Source organism: Papilio xuthus, unplaced genomic scaffold (assembly GCF_000836235.2).
Source record: "Papilio xuthus unplaced genomic scaffold, Pxut_1.1 DF825928.1, whole genome shotgun sequence".
Lineage (NCBI taxonomy): Eukaryota > Metazoa > Arthropoda > Insecta > Lepidoptera > Papilionidae > Papilio > Papilio xuthus.
The window spans coordinates 2,479,797-2,496,190 of record NW_013532721.1 but is presented as its reverse complement, the minus strand read 5'-3'; the positions used below and the strand labels follow the sequence as shown (position 1 = coordinate 2,496,190).

Sequence of the window (16,394 nt, the reverse complement as noted above, 5' to 3'; positions counted from 1 at the left end):
ACGTGCGGTACACTTAATCCCGCTCTAAAACTACCGAACTAAACACAGAAACAAACGAAGTTTTGCATATTGTCTATGGGACTGCACCTCCCCTTATGCACTTGAGATTTTTTTCCCGGCGTCACTTGTATTTTTCATGGAGTTGTGGGCGCGGGTGTGCGCGGCGCGGGGCGAGGGGCGGGGGGCGGAGCGGGTCGTGCGGCCTCTCGCGCTCGCGTTTAGTACAGCGCTCAGCAGGAGTGTTGAACGCTCGGCTTCGCAGTCGGCGATCTTTCGTATTCTTCGTTTATTTTCTTTTCTATTCGTTTAATTTGTAACTCCAGTCCTCTAGCCACTTCATTAATGAAACGTTCCCTATACATCGAGTGAGTTTCGCAGTGTTTACCGGCAATTTTATTTTGACAGTGTCACGTGCGAGAATCGTATTATTACCGGTTCCGGAGTTTTTAAGTGTTTATAACGCAACAAGGCCTTTACTTGACGCAGGTAGAGCCGGCGGATCGTCCGAAGGTGAGATAGTGTCGTGTTTGTTGATGTTTAGAAGAATCCAAACTCACAATAACTTCATTAAGACGGAAAGTTTATTCAAGAAAGAATAATACTTTAATACTGTTTCTTTCCAATAAGATTCTGTCGGCAAACTTGAATAGTGTACTTTGTTAAGTGAACTTTAAAGGTGCCTGTAACTTACTACATAACCTTATTTTCAAACAAGGCGCGTGTTTTACGGACATGCGCAGTCCGGTTCACCGAAATTATTTATAAGTGTCTTGTAATTTTATAAACAAAGCTCGTGTCGTGTGGTTTTTGTGCCGGTCTGGAGTACGCCGCTAACGAGAAGTGCACGATTGTTATTTGAATCTTCACACGACGTCCATTGTCACCTAATAAGATATTCGGATTTTTAAATCGAGAGTATCCGTTCACCTGTGGGATTGTGTTTTACCTGCGCGCGCACGGGTCTTCTTTAAAAGGTGAGTTGAATGCAAAATATTTGAATGCACGTAGTGCAGGTGCGTGATAAAAAACAGCCTCATAAAATGTTTTAGTCGTCGTGCGCAGTCGGCCCCGCGCCGCCGGGTCGGTTTTTTTTGTAAATAACCAGTTGCTTTGCTTATTCTTTCGGTAGGTTGACTACACAATGACGTCATCACTTAGCATCCTGAGATTGTGCGTCTCTTTTACACTTCAAGAATTCTAGATAACTCTTTCTATCGTTTAACTTTTGCCTTTACTTACTTATCTCATAATACTTTTCCTTTTTATACATTTATATTGGTACGCTATTTAGTATTAGTGTAGTTTCTCCGGATTTTCAGATTAATTGTCCAAAAGCTTAATATTTTTGTTTTTGTTATTTCACACTTTTAACATTTTTTCGTTGCTCAATTGCTGCTTGAGACATAGGGTAAGCATTATATAATTAACGATAGAACAATGGTTTTTTTTAATTTACACAAAAGTTTGCATAAATTATTTGTAAAGTATGAGTTTTTTCTCATAGAACTTTAATTCGATTTTTGATAATTCTGACAAAACTATTAAAAGGGCGAAATTATTATTCCTCTTAAACAAGTTTCTTGTACTTATATGTTTTGATAACAATTATTGTTTACATTCCCTTTATTCCTCTTTCATTATACCCATAAAAATATATCTCAAAATGTGAATAAATATAGTTTTTCTATTTTTAAAATTACTTTTATACCTACGGCTAATAAAACAATAAATTAATGTGAGAAATGTAAACAATTTTGACAGTTCTTGTATGCGCACGCGCGAACTAACTTTCTTATTGTAATTGTGAAGTAAATATTTAAGCATCTGAATGTGGCGTACAAAGTAATATTATAAGGACAAAATATCACTTTACAATAAATGTGAAATGACGAGCGGTTTTTTTACCGCTCCTCATTTCATTCATTTATTTTTCTTAATTTCTTAAGTTTGACGTCGACCATGTCCATTTACATTAAAGGATTTAAAAAAAAATCATTCGAATTGAGAACCTTTTTGCAGTAGGATAAAATTATTAGTTACTTGGGTTACAATTTATACAATTGAATTAAACATTTGGTCAGATTAGACTCTTATAAGCTCGGACTAATTCAGCAGTAATTTGACAATCAAACTAGAACAAATAAACGAATAATTTACAATTTGACGTACCATGTCTCACTCTAATATTTTTTGGTAAACATATTTTTAAGTTATGGTACCAAGTGTGTACATCATCACAATTCTGACAGCAGTGTATGGAACTTGAAGAATAAAAGATATTCATAATATTTCTCGTGAGATTATCAGATTGTATGATACCAACATATTTCTCTATCCTATATATGAGCACTATTACTTTGTTGTTATGGCTTGACGATCATCGCAACATAAATTTTGGTCGAGGCGGCAGAACTGTACCTTGCTTTGACTCTTGTCGTATATCATTCACGCTCCAGAGCCACTTAATAGACAAGGTGACTGTTCACCACAATATATACTTAATCGTGTTTATTTTAGAATATATATTTGTTTGATGGATAAAATTTTCGTAGTCCATACGTAAAGTTCGTTGTACTTTGCCTGCCTTTTGTGTTGCACTTGCATTCTGATTATTCAAATGATTGCATACTACAATACGATTGTTCATTCGATGCCCGTTCGATTCCGCATTTATTATTCTTAGCTTTAAGAACATTTATTAAACGCTCCAGCACTTTCAATTGTTTTTTGAGATTTACTGGGCTATATTTTGTAGAAATTAATGATATTAAGCCGGCTCAATTCAATAGATTATTTGGCATCTACTAGTATTCGCTTCATAGTGAGATCTGCTTAAAAACAGCATTCTTTTTTACTTTTTTCCAACGATTGTTTCAATAGTTTTGTATTAAATTGGCCTTATAATAATGAGTAGATCGTAAAGTATATAAAAACTTAATGTTGTCTGCTTGCACGAATTAGTTTTAATAGTATCAATTTGGCTTTGTTAAGTTGTCATCACCTATTTGATGTTTTGAGGCAATTTTGTTTGTAAAAATTCATTTTAATATTTGTAATACATTTTGATGTCATAATAGAGCAGTTGGCAGCTTCCGCCAACGTTCTTATTTTATATATTATAAAATGAAATTAGGCAACTGGATCAAAATAAAGCCGTCTGTCGACAAAGCGAAATGCCGCGGCCTAAATACTTCAAACGCGACCTCGGATTGAGGATACAATAAAATTTGCGTCAAAGCCACTCCGCGTCTTTTCGGAATTATGTATTTGGGAAAAATACCTGCTTAAATTACACAATTTGTTCCTTAAAAACAAAAAAAAAAACGTCTGACCATAGCCTTATAACATTCACAGAAGGAATACGAATCGAATGATATCTCACTCATTAAAATCGATTCAAATGTTTAGGCACAACGGACCTTTTAGATAGAAACGCGCAAAAAAATACTAAACTTCTTGAATCAGTCGAATAATACCTTAATAGGAATACTTATAAGATTTTTTAATAGCATTGCTAAGTATAATCGTGAGATATAAAGCCTAGCGTTGTATCGCAAAACAAATATTCACTATTTCTTCATTTGTGTGTGCGAAGCGAACGGTTCAAGGTTAGTCGGCTAAGCGTTGACAGACCGCGCTGCGAGCACGCCATCGTCTCGTATTCTTTAGGGTTGAATTTTTAAGTACATCTTGTTTTTTTGTTTTGTTAATGTTGCTAGCTATAGTAATTTTAAATTGTTATGACAAGGCAAATAAATTTAAACTAAGAGAATAGAATAAATCGATAGAATTAAATATACAAAGTTTACCAATTAGATAAAGTCAAGTCCACTTTAATCTTTGACGACGTCGTCACTTTGATATACAAGTATGCTACCTATATTTAGTTAGAATATTCCTTGATCCCATATTTCCAACATTTGACAGTAATCGGATTACGAACTCGTCCCTTGTATTTTATTTCATGAAGTTTGTAGTCGTATTATCGCATTTGGTAATCCTCGGCTACGTCAGAGTTTAAATGGAATATGTCCATACGGAGGTCAATAACCTTCCATTTAATTCAATACGCAGCCCTGTCCCAAAAGACTGGCCGATATTGAATCAGTGTATGAAAACTTCGATAAAGGAATAAATACAAATTACTTATATAAACCCTCAAGGGTTTAAAGTTGTATAAATCAAATAATGTTTGCTATAAAATTATTTATTAATAGCGAAATTTTTTAATCTATGTCTATTTTAACAATTTATTTTCTTAATTTATAATAACAATACATATGTAGTGTGTATTGAGTGAAGCAACACCGACAAACAATAAGGCAATTTATTAGACACGCTTTGTTGATTTTACATCTTAAATTCTTAGCAACAAGGTTTGTATTTCGTAAACTGATTGTAAAGTTAAATCAAGGTTGTACACTGTCTGCGGCTGAGGTATGTGCGTTAATTAGTTTTAATTATGAGATAATTTTCGATTTAACGGAATAAAACATCAGCCAGCATTTAAAATTAAGAAGCCAGCCAGAAAAACAGTTTGTGACTATCGATAATATTGAGTGACTAAATGATTCTCATACATATACCTCAAACCTTTTTAAAGTTTAAATAAAGTAACTCACAAGATTAAGTTAAAGTGACAGGAGCTAACTACAAATACCTACTGAACTTAGAACCAAAACAACTAATAGCATATTGCCTAGTAACCTAGCTAAGATCCCGCGCTTTTTATCGTATCTCATACATATATTTAAATGAACTCGAGACTATAAACATAACCTAAAACCTGCTCTCTTATTTCTTGGTAAGGATTTTTTAAAGTTCGCCACAAGGCCAGCAGTTAAGATATAAAGTCGCCAGGTTTAACGACCTGTCTTCCGTGCTACCATTGTAAATATTTGAAGAGTCTCCTCTCTCTAATTCTTGTTACGACGCTATGTACCCGTGAGTTATGTTGACATGTTCGCCTCACCATTTACTTAATAGTATGTACAGTCGCCGTCGGTCACGGTGTTCTACCTCTAAACTTGAACTTCTTGTACGTCTTGAGACAATAATCTTCAGTAAATTTGATTGAAATATCGATAACATACTGATTTTTTATTTGTAATAAGGTTAGGATTTTAAGTTGCGAGGTACAACGCAATTTTTCTGTATCTGGAACTCTGCGAGTGAAGCCGACTGTACTTTGGCATAAATACCGTACAACTTTAAGTACCAAACAAAATATATGTCTTTCCGTTTATTTCGTATACTTACATTTGAAATTTTGAAAATATTCGGGAGGCAGCAAACGAGGTGGTTCCTTACCGGGAATTATGAATAACTAACAAAATAAACATCAAGTTGCTGGTAACTTTGCTATTGATATCTTGTGCAATGGTAGGCTATTAAAAATAACATGTATGTGAGTATGTAACTGACTAATGTCATACCTACAGGCGCAGCAGGTTTTGGCTTTTGATTATTACTTCGCGCGATTAAACACGGCGCGGTAGCGTGAGGTAACACCTAATGACAGTGTTAGTGAATTGCGGAATGAGCTTTTAACGACTGACCCTAACATTTTCACACTATACAGATACGTTACTTTCAGCTATTTTTATATCCAAGAATTCTCTATAATTATTTTGTAAAATGGACCTTATTGCATTTACTAATAATTCAAATTTGTACAACAACGTTATTTGGCTAGAATTATGCTTGTAATGAACCTTATTTTGATATTTTTTAAGGTTCGGCTTCAATTATTAAATAAATTCCGGACTATGAAAATTAAAAAGTGACTAAGATTTTACAATAATACGGGAATGGATGACATTAATGTGATATTTTGAAAGTGATTTCCGATGATTTTTACTTATTTGGAGGACATGAAGTAAGCAAATATACATGTATGGTAGTTTATTGTGCAATTGTGACAAAACAATACGTAACTTATTATTCTTCCGCTAATATATTAAATCGATAACGCATGTATTTTATTATAATCGTGTAGATTTAATATTAAGTTTTATTTACGCTTCGTTGTCTATAAGACTTATTCAAGCCGTGGGACGACCGTAGCCACCTGAGCCGCTCGCGCAAAACAATAAAGTATTGTTCTTTTCATAAAGCAAGGGTGAGTTGGCAGAAATAACAATTACGATCATTTAAAGTCACAAATTATCTTCTTGATTACGACCTATTGATACATCCTTTACTAGAAATATGTAGAGCTATAAATGCATATGACAACACAACTAACGGCCATAGTCCAGAAGGTTTGATACAGATTACATACTTTGCTCTCTTCTTCCACATTCAGATATACGTGTTTACTACATCATTACTCGAGTCAGGCGTTTCTCGATTCAACGAGATTAGTTAAGTCTTATCAATTGAATATACTTTTTTTTACCTAAGATAAAAATTACAGCAGTATATCTATCAGCGATAGCGGTTTTGAAAATTTGGTCAAAATATATATATTTTTTAAATAAAACAACATGCTTTGTTTATAAAAAGATAAAAAAAATTATGGACCTCTATTCTATGGCTTCTTTGAGTGCTTTGTATCTTGTGTTCCTACTATCAAACAATTTTCATCATAACGTTCGTAAAATCAATGTTATCATCCGGATAAGAGTGCATCGCGTTCGAGATGATATGAGATTTAGATATAGTATGATGTATATGGTATGATGTGGATGGTATAAAATAATATTGACAATTGACAGTCGAAGAATATACATGCCTTGTTATTGTGCAATATATTTATTGGTTTGTTCGCTTGAATAATTTTCGAATGTTAGCACATAAAGACGAAATATAACACGTCTCCCGAAAAGGTCGCAATGTCAGGGATACTTACGAAGTCATTTTAGTTTTCTAAATATAGCAGTTACTATTGAGGTGTATGGATAAAAAATACTTTTTGTATTTCATTTTTGATGCTCAACGGACTGGAAGTATTAGTGTTTTTTGCGGAGCTTTTTAGTGTACATATATATTAGTTATGTTGATGTGTTTGTTCAATTATGATGTCATGTACATTAAACTAACCTATAGGCATAGGTTTGTTTATATCTAAATAAGAATAGCTTCTTAAATATATAAAGAATTCACTAAAATGCTCTGTAAGACGACGACGTTGTGTGATCACTCGAAAAACATATGTAAAAATAGCTATAATAATACCGGCATCTCATGTAATAAAAATAGTGGTTTCGAATGAGCCCAGCAACCGGATCCGGGCTCGCCCCGGCATGGGATTCCTCCGACGGACGGACAGACAGATTTATATTTTGATGTCATCAATTAAAGTGGATATAACTCGAACAAACGATTTAAGTGTACGAATTTTAGATCAAGGTTCTTGCTTTTTTTCACTTTTATTGATGATTGAATTTATATGCCAGATGCCGTTTCGAGAAAGGAATTTTTGAATAATTTCTAGTTTGTAGAAATCAATTGAAAATCATTTAAATAGAAATTCTTCGAAACATTTTACAAAAAATACTTTTAATCGAGTAAAAGTTACTTTAGCAACCATTATAGACGATTAATTGTCTCTAAATCGCTGATTTGTGAATTTAAACAACCAGATCGGAAGCCAATAACCTCTTTAAATTTGCTTTATGAAAACCGACGTTAATATCTGCTTAGGAGGATACCCGTAGAATATTTACTTTTGTTAAATACTCGTATCAATATTGGTATCAAAACAGCAAAGTAAACGTTCAGTCTTGAACCTTTCTGTATTTATTATTTTCTCCCTTTTTTAAAAATGGAAAATCTAGCATTATTTTCCGTGTTAATCTTTTAGTTGCAAAATATGGATAAGCAACATAACCACAAGCTTTCTCACTTGATAAACAAAATGTAAATTATTACTAACTCTAGATTTGAGTGCGAAAATTCATATCGTCTCACAAACACGAGAGATATCTCATAGACAACAGGAATTCAACGTTCAAAGGCAAACTACAAGTAACAAAGCATATCAGTCGAAGTAACGACAATTGTAAGACACGGCAAGTGATGCTCTTGACATAGACGTTTGTGTACAAAGTTTATTTAACGCGAATATTATTAATTTGACCTTAAAAATATTATTTTTGTTCTTTCACAATAATAAGAATTAATTATTTCTCAAATATTTAAAATGATTGGGCGTATAAAGGCCTGCGTAACATTAAGCGACGTGACTTCGTTCTTACTTATAACAAACATTTTATTCAATCAAACATTTTCATTTCTATAAGTGTAGAGACACAAGATGTAGGTAGGTTAATCAGATTCGATTTTGTCTTAAGTCGAGACTATACAAAATAAATATAATGTTAATTTTACGTAACTTCGGCTTAGAATAAATGTACCGTAGCGCAATTTACAAGAGTGTTCCTAAAGCCATGTTCCAAAATAAACATTTAGGTATAAATCATAACTTATCTACCTTCGGTTGTCAGGGCCGGGGGTAGGGGTGCAAGGGGAGGAGGTAATTAATTAACGTTCGGTTCCCCTCAGCGCTCGTCCCCGATTGAAATTAACTGAGCGTGGTTTGCTTTGCTCTCACTGTTTTCATTTTTAAGAATAGAGAGGTATATATATTTAATTGAGCCACGTTTCCGCAAGGAGAGTTCTTTTTAAAAACGAAATTGCTATATTGGAGGCAATTACGAATGGTTTGACTATATGTGTTTAAAAAAAAAAATTTATTCAATTGAAATATGTCAGATACGACGAATACGTGTCTAAACATATAACTAAAATACTGTCTGATTTTATTCTGATCAATTGTGTAAATAAAAAAAAATATTTGTAGAGCAGCCATAATAATATTACCTAACTATCTGTCGCCCGCAAATCCGTCCGCGTAATTTAAAATAACTATTAGTCGCAGCGTAATGATATATATCCTAAAGCCTTTCTCTATAAATGGACTATCCAACAAAAAAAGAATTTTTCAAATCGGACCAGTAGTTTCTGAGATTAGCGCGTTTAAACAAACAAACAAAAAAACAAACAAATTTTTCCGCTTTGTAATATTACTATAGATAAGTTGAGTCGCTTAGACCTGCTAAGCGATACTAATACATCAGATTAACATTAAAAGTTAAAACAAATATTTTAAGTATCAAAATAAAATTTTTACAACACTATTAATTTGAAACATAGGTAGTACTATAAGATTATAAAAGTGTTTTTATTAAACATTACTAAGTGGGATTTAATTTATTTACGTATTGTTAGGAACGTTTGTAAAACCTGTTTAGATTCTGCCGACGCTATTAGTTATGTCGCTCTGACATTTATTAATTGAAATAAAATAAAAAAGATGAAAAATATACATCAACATATTTCTTATAAAACTTACTGAATTATATTATACAATTTATTATTTATGTTAAAACAAAACATCTAGTAGAATGGTGAAAACATTTTCCTGAAATAAAAATTGTCTTATTCGTTGTATTTTCAAGTGACTCAAAACAGAAAGAAAGTGCAAATCTATTATTACAAAAGACATTTTGTCTGTACAGTCGCACACAAAAGTGCAATGTATTCCGTCTCGTGCAACATACAGATGTGTGTTTCTAAGGCGAACTGGAGAGTGCAGCTGAATTGTGCATCGAGAAAGACGCGCCTCCAGCGAATCGTATGTAATGCGCTCGATATAATATTCAGATCGCATTCATTCGTACAGCCATAGGCAGTGAAACAAGGTTTTGTTAGTGGCGAGACAATCCCCGTGGGCGGGAGACGCTCTGAAAAGTTCTTTTGAAAATATAACTTTGATCTGAAGTATCTTGAATCTAAACATGTATTGAAATCATAACACACATGTACATTGCGTCTTTACTTTGAGAAATTAATAATTTAATCTGTTATAACCATACATCTATGTGACATCGTCTCAAGGTGTACAAAATAACGTTTTCCAAAACCTTTTTCTACAAACATGTATTATGCCCCATACTCTTGTAATAAACCGATATCTTATCAATCAATAGAGGTAGAGCCCGCAATAAAATCTTTTGCATGACTGGTGCAATATACAAATGAATACCACGCAAAAGACATGGAGAATTTTGAATTGGAAAGTGTGAGTGTCGGAGGACTAATTTTAGTCCACTTTCCCTTTCTTCCTTATTCTTATAAGGAAATGATGAGAAGAGGATTTGGCCCACGTTGGGACGCATAAGTAAAGGGGGATAGTCGTTATTTCGACAAAACCAGGTTGGCCGCTTGATCGTTTACCACTTTATAACATAAAAAAATAACATTATAGTATGTTTCTCACGGTAAGATGATTTATAAATAACATATCTACATACATGTAAAGTTAATTTAAGAATTATTACAACTTATTATTGTATGATGAAAACACGTTTTAGCAATATCAAATACAAAAACGAGTAAATTATGTGTTTAAATATTTTCATCGTTACAAGGTCGTAGGCATCAAAGACATCCATGACGATCCCAGTGATGATCTAATGTCTCGATACCAAGATATCCTTGACTCCGTATTTATGTTGTCATGCGTAATTTACCGCCATTACTTCGTATAAAATCTAACATATACTAGCTGCCGCCCGCGACTTCGTTCGCTGGTGATTTAAAAAATAAGTAATCATTAGCCTATTTGTTCTTCCAGATTTATTTCTTCTCCAAAATAACGAATTGTGTCATTTAAAGTTCATCATATCGTGAAGTTAGTTTAAAGAGGAGTAAAAAGTTTTCGTTTCAAACGTAACTTGTAATTAAGATAATATAGCCATCTCACTCATTCTCTTTGATAAGAACAGAGATAGCGATTCACATACTGGTCACGCCATTTCAAATTCACGCTAAATATACAGAACATGTACAGTTTTAGAATAATGATTATTAAATTACTTTAAACTAACCTTCACACGAAGTGTAGCGTGATCAGGAAAATTACAAGTTATAATAAATTTGATTTCTTTTGAACAGTAATTAAATTCGTGCATTATAATTTTAAATATTAATTATCATAAGTTACTTTAAAAGACATTGTTATTGTATTTTTCAATGAAATATCTTTATTTGTTGCTAAATTTATTTAATGAAAACATACTCAAATATGTTTCTTGTTTCCTTCACTTTTTCCACTTATTATTTTAGATATTAGTCTTATCTCTAATATTGCAAACGAGACATTCCTTTATAAAAATCGTAGGAATAAATTTTAAAGCGCCATTTTGGATTTGATTGATTACATCTGAGTTTAAGATGATGCCAAAAGCCGTGTTTCTTAGAAACATTGTTTCATCATTCCACACGATAACATTGTGTTTTACTAAAGTAAAAAATATATGCTTAAAGACTTACTAAGGAACTAAGGGTTGTTTTATGACAATGAAGTTCCCTCAGTGTAGATTTCTCTATACTCAGGGTCTGCGTTGGTGTATCATTAACAACTGTAATAAGGCTTATATCATTAATTTGTTTTTATACTCAGAAATATTTTAATTTAGTCCACGTGATATAGGTTGCGCAAGAAAATTAAATAGCCAATTTCCCGTGGGTGTAACGGCAAAAGTCTATGTAGGTGGTCGTAAAGCGATATTCTCGCTATTTATACGCTTTTCATATATTTTTATACCGATCATTAATAATAACAGACTGCAAGCTGTGCATAAGTACTTTGAGATGTCTATGCTTCATTATGAATTCTATATTTGCTACTTTTTAATATGAACATGACATTAAAAAAACGTCCATAAATGTTAAAATTATAGACGACCGATTTCTATTAGAAAATCGTGTGTGAAATTACAAGATTCGTACTTCGTATGTCAGGTTGACGCGAGGCTTTTGTTTCTGAGAGTCGTACTAATGCGAGTACGTAACTCGCGAGATTGTTTAAACAGGATCTGTAATCTTTAGACGTTTAACTCCATAATTAGAGAGATCTCAAACACAATGGCTTCGTTAGAACAACATTTATCCTTAGTTTACTTTAAAACTTTGGCGTGACGGATAATGTTTCGATTGTTCCCGATGGAATTGGGAACGTTTTTAATTGAAAAGTTGTTCTGACTTCAATACCAATAAAAAGTATGAAATTCACAATTTTTTTTTATTTTTAAATCAACCGCGAATTTGTTGTCACAGATTTTATGTCTTCAAACACATAATATGTTTGTCTTTTAGTTTCATCATCATCATAAAGAAAATCACAATTATGTACCCATTATTATAATTGCAATGAACACCAACTATTCCGACAACATCATTTGTTTATTCATTATCCATTTAATTGTCGTGTAATTAAAGTCTTTAAACATTTCCAGTATTAAGAGCGTTCCGCCGTGAGCTAAAGTCTTCCCTCGTAGTTTGTCAACAGTCAGGTTCATTCGTCCGAAAGTTATAATTGGGTGAATGAACAACGATTACAGGTTCGCGCCTCCCCACAGCTAGCTCTTGCATCGTTAAATTAGTTACAAACTGATACTTCGACGTCTCACGTCTAGTTAGTAGCTTTAATAGACTGTTCGAAGCATACTGTCTTTATTAAGTTCCAATGTGGTATCTATTCAGTAAGCGTTTTACACATTTTAACATTAGATTGGTAAATATTTATTTGGCATTGGATACTCGATATTTTTATTAATTTATAAATTACGTTAACCGAATAACAAAGTTAATCTTACTGTGTTAATAATATAAATGCGAAAGTTTTTTTTTGATACTGCGTGGACATTGTTGCGGGCGACAGCTAGTTTTACTTAAGGTTAAAAATGAGCATAAATTCATGAGTCTTATGGAAAGAATAAAACGTGCACAAAAGATGACCTAAGTGACGTAATAAGAAGTTTTGGAGTCACGGCAACATGCTTACAACGACACAGGCAGTTGAAGCGACGCGAACCGTGTCGCATTGTAGGCCCCACGTGCGACGGATTGTGGCTAATTGTCTGTTACATTGTTCCACGTTTCGGAGTCAAGAAGTTATATGGGTACGTTATATAAAATTGTGCGTAAGCCTCTTAGAATACGCGTGTCGAAGAATTTGTAATGTACTCTGTGTTAGGCAGTATTTTAATTTTAGTTTAGACTAGCAAATGGCCCAGCTTGGCTCGGAACTAATGAAGACAAATAAACATAACACAAATAACTAACCCAATAAGCCAAATAATTAAAATCATTTACGTTTTTTTGCATTTATCTAGGCTAAACAAATAATAAAATATTGTCTACATTATGTTGTAGAGATTATGTGAGTATGTATACATACTATTAATTTATTCAGGCTAATGAAGATGCAATTTGCCGAGCAAATTGTGATGAAATAAAAAAAAACAAGATCGTGATCATCTTTCATTACGTTCACAGGTTGGAATGTAATTGTACATATTAATTCCTATTATGTCGATACAAGGTTATCTTTGTCCGTCTAGTACCACAATGCAAGGAGCGTGAGACTTTTTTTGTTATTTTTTTTATGATTAAAATAATGAATGTGAAATGATGATATGTAATCCTTGTTGTCAATCGAATACGTTTTGTAGTTTTTTGAATATAGAGTAAAACATTCTGCCAAAGACGTTGCATACTAGTTAGTGAACCTTTACCCTTTTAATTATATAAAAAGATAGATGTACAAACAGGAGAGAATAGCGCGGGAAGTTATCAATGAGATGTAGCCCTGAATAGTACTCGATGAATTTCTTAATTTAAATAAGCTATATAGTTTTAATAAAGTGATTTTAAAAACGTAATAAACTCATTTTGACTGCCTTGCTGCTGTTTTTAATTTATACATATTAAAGATTTAAATGATACTATGTTAAGTGTTATTTTGCCGTTGAATATTTACTAATATATAAGTAATTATACGTTAATTCTAAGATTCATGCCTTGAATTTAATGTTCTTTTTCATAACGGATTCGTGTCTACATCGGTAACGTTTTACAAGCGCCCATTGATAAACTTCTGTGTTGACTTTCAAACTTTTTAAATCATTAATGAAGCTGAAAACTCCAGTAACGAGGCCCTTTAGTTATCAATAAGCTACAAGCACTGAGGGAACATCGTTTGGGTAATTATAAATTGAATATCTCTCTACATGTATTTTTCGATTACATGATTTTTCATATATTTGTGTATGAAAAATAATTATAAGAAATAAGATGTTTTCATTCAACAAATTTATAATTAATTTAATATTAATAAAATTATTAATTATGTAATGTTTATAAAACAAAAAAGGGAACTGTTTCAGTTTCTATTGATATCTCTAACTAATGATATTAATTCGATCCAAGTTCCTTTTGAGTTATATGTCAAAATCACCATGTAATATTTAATTTCGATTTAATATATACCAACCCATCTGAAGAACAGCTTTTGATACTAATATGATAGTAGACAAACAATAAAAGAAGTAGGCTTTATGCGTTTTTAATGTTTCCATTTTCAACCAAATAAGATTCTTAGCAGCCGATGGATTTTGTATATATCGTACACAATACACTTCCGTACTATCATATCGGCATCTGACTGTGAGTAGCAGCCATAGCAGATAAGGAAACAACGCAAGAGAACTGGGCCGCAGCTATGGTTGGTAATGTATTGGAATGTCATAATAGTGCCGACAAGGTATTTAACGGCATATACCTGAGCTGCCAGACAAGAATTGATATCTACGAGATATCTATATATATATATACACATATATACACATATATATATATAGAATAAAGTCGTGTTAGTTACACTATTTATAACTAAAGAATGCCTTAACCGATATGGCTGAAAATTGCTGAGGAGGTAGCTTAGAGCCAGGAGACGGACATAGGATACTATGTGTTCATTTTTTTATTTATGCGTTAAAGAGCTGCTTTTTATTTAACTTACTAATATTATAAATGCGAATGTTGAGATGGATAAGATGTGGATGGATAGATGGGTGGGCTACACTAATTAAGTTTTTTTATATATCCACGCGGACGGAGTCGCGGGCAACAGCTGGTATTTAATAAAATGTGTTATATGGGGAATCTCACTAGTATTGCTTAGTTATAAATGCGAATGATTAGATGGATTGATAGATGTTTGTTAGAAGGTATCTCCGAAACAGCTAAATGGATCTTGAAATTTGGCATTGATATAGAACATATCTAGTCTGGAGAACAGATTGCTTATTATTTTTTTTTACTATAATACGTGCAATCAGAGCCGGGCGACAGTTAATAAGTCAATAAATGTATGAGAAAGTATTATTTTAATTGTAGTTGGTTTATCAGGATTATAATCAAGTCGTAGTGTTGAAAGTCTGGCAACAACTGTTTTGACCAAGATATACATTCCAATTGGATTTATTTAAGAGGTTCTTTTTAATTTAATCCTTAATTAAGTAGGAACATACAATCGTGTCGAAGGTCAAAGCTTATTAGATAATTGTGTGTATGGTTGGAAAACGCGTTTCGTATGTTTTATGGTAAAACCAACCAAATACAGGTTTTCAAATGAAACATAATGAGAATTCAAAATGAACCTCGAATTATTTTTCATAAAAGATCGTGCCAGACATAAAATCGATTTCACTTGATAGATTAAGAACCGAATGAGTTCGGACGTTTGAGCCATGATGTCATTTGTAAAACAGACTCGTGTTGACGGCCGTAGGAACAGAAAAAAAGCGATGTACATGTAACTCACTAAAATTAGAATTATTTCATTTAGTGATACCGCAAGAATATTGTCTGTAATATTGGAATTCGTCCAATGATCGTTTTAATTCACTCAAGAGTTTACACTGCATATCTGAATTGGGCAGTTTTATTTTTAAATAACGAATAACTTCGATTTTAAACACATCGAAAACGAGGACGCAAGCTGTTTTATTTCAAAGACTATTCCGCTAAGAATTTCTATTTCTTGTATTTTTAAATTTTTGCCTATTCTCATGTTATCAACTTGGCGCTTCTGATTAGGGATCACCTACAAATCATTTCGATGTCGCCTGTCAAAATGTCAGATAAGTTTGAAAAGTTTATCATTTCTACTTGTGCGACTTGACACTTGTATCGAGTACTTTGGCAAAGAAAAATGTTCAAATACCAAACACTCGTTGCGCAGGCGATAATTTTTATGTAATACGTCATTTTAAGGAATGGAATCATTTTTTGGATTGTATTCTTATTCTAAGAAAGTTGATATTTAAATACAATTTAGAACAATAATGAAACGGCTTTGGAAATTCTGTGGACATGAAACCAATAGCTGGACTCACGAGCTATTAACATTTATGGAGACGGTTTACAGACATTTTCAATCTAGGACTACTAAGACTTTTTCCGGTGTTTTATAGGAGAAATTCTATACCTTAGAAACAGTATCTATTCTCTTTAAAACTGGTGTAAACAAACGTAAGTTA

The 16,394-nt window shown here is 32.7% G+C and overlaps 1 protein-coding gene across 2 annotated transcripts in view; it reads left to right on the top strand.

Moving 5' to 3' along the window:
- The first annotated feature begins 215 nt into the window (after positions 1-215).
- The window catches only part of heph (polypyrimidine tract-binding protein 1 heph), a 308,076-nt gene continuing 291,897 nt past the window's right edge, over positions 216-16,394 (top strand). For both annotated transcript variants that reach the window (XM_013322436.1, XM_013322437.1), the window contains exon 1: positions 216-974. The gene's annotated coding sequence lies outside the window, so the exon portion shown is untranslated. The remainder of the gene's footprint in view (positions 975-16,394) is intronic.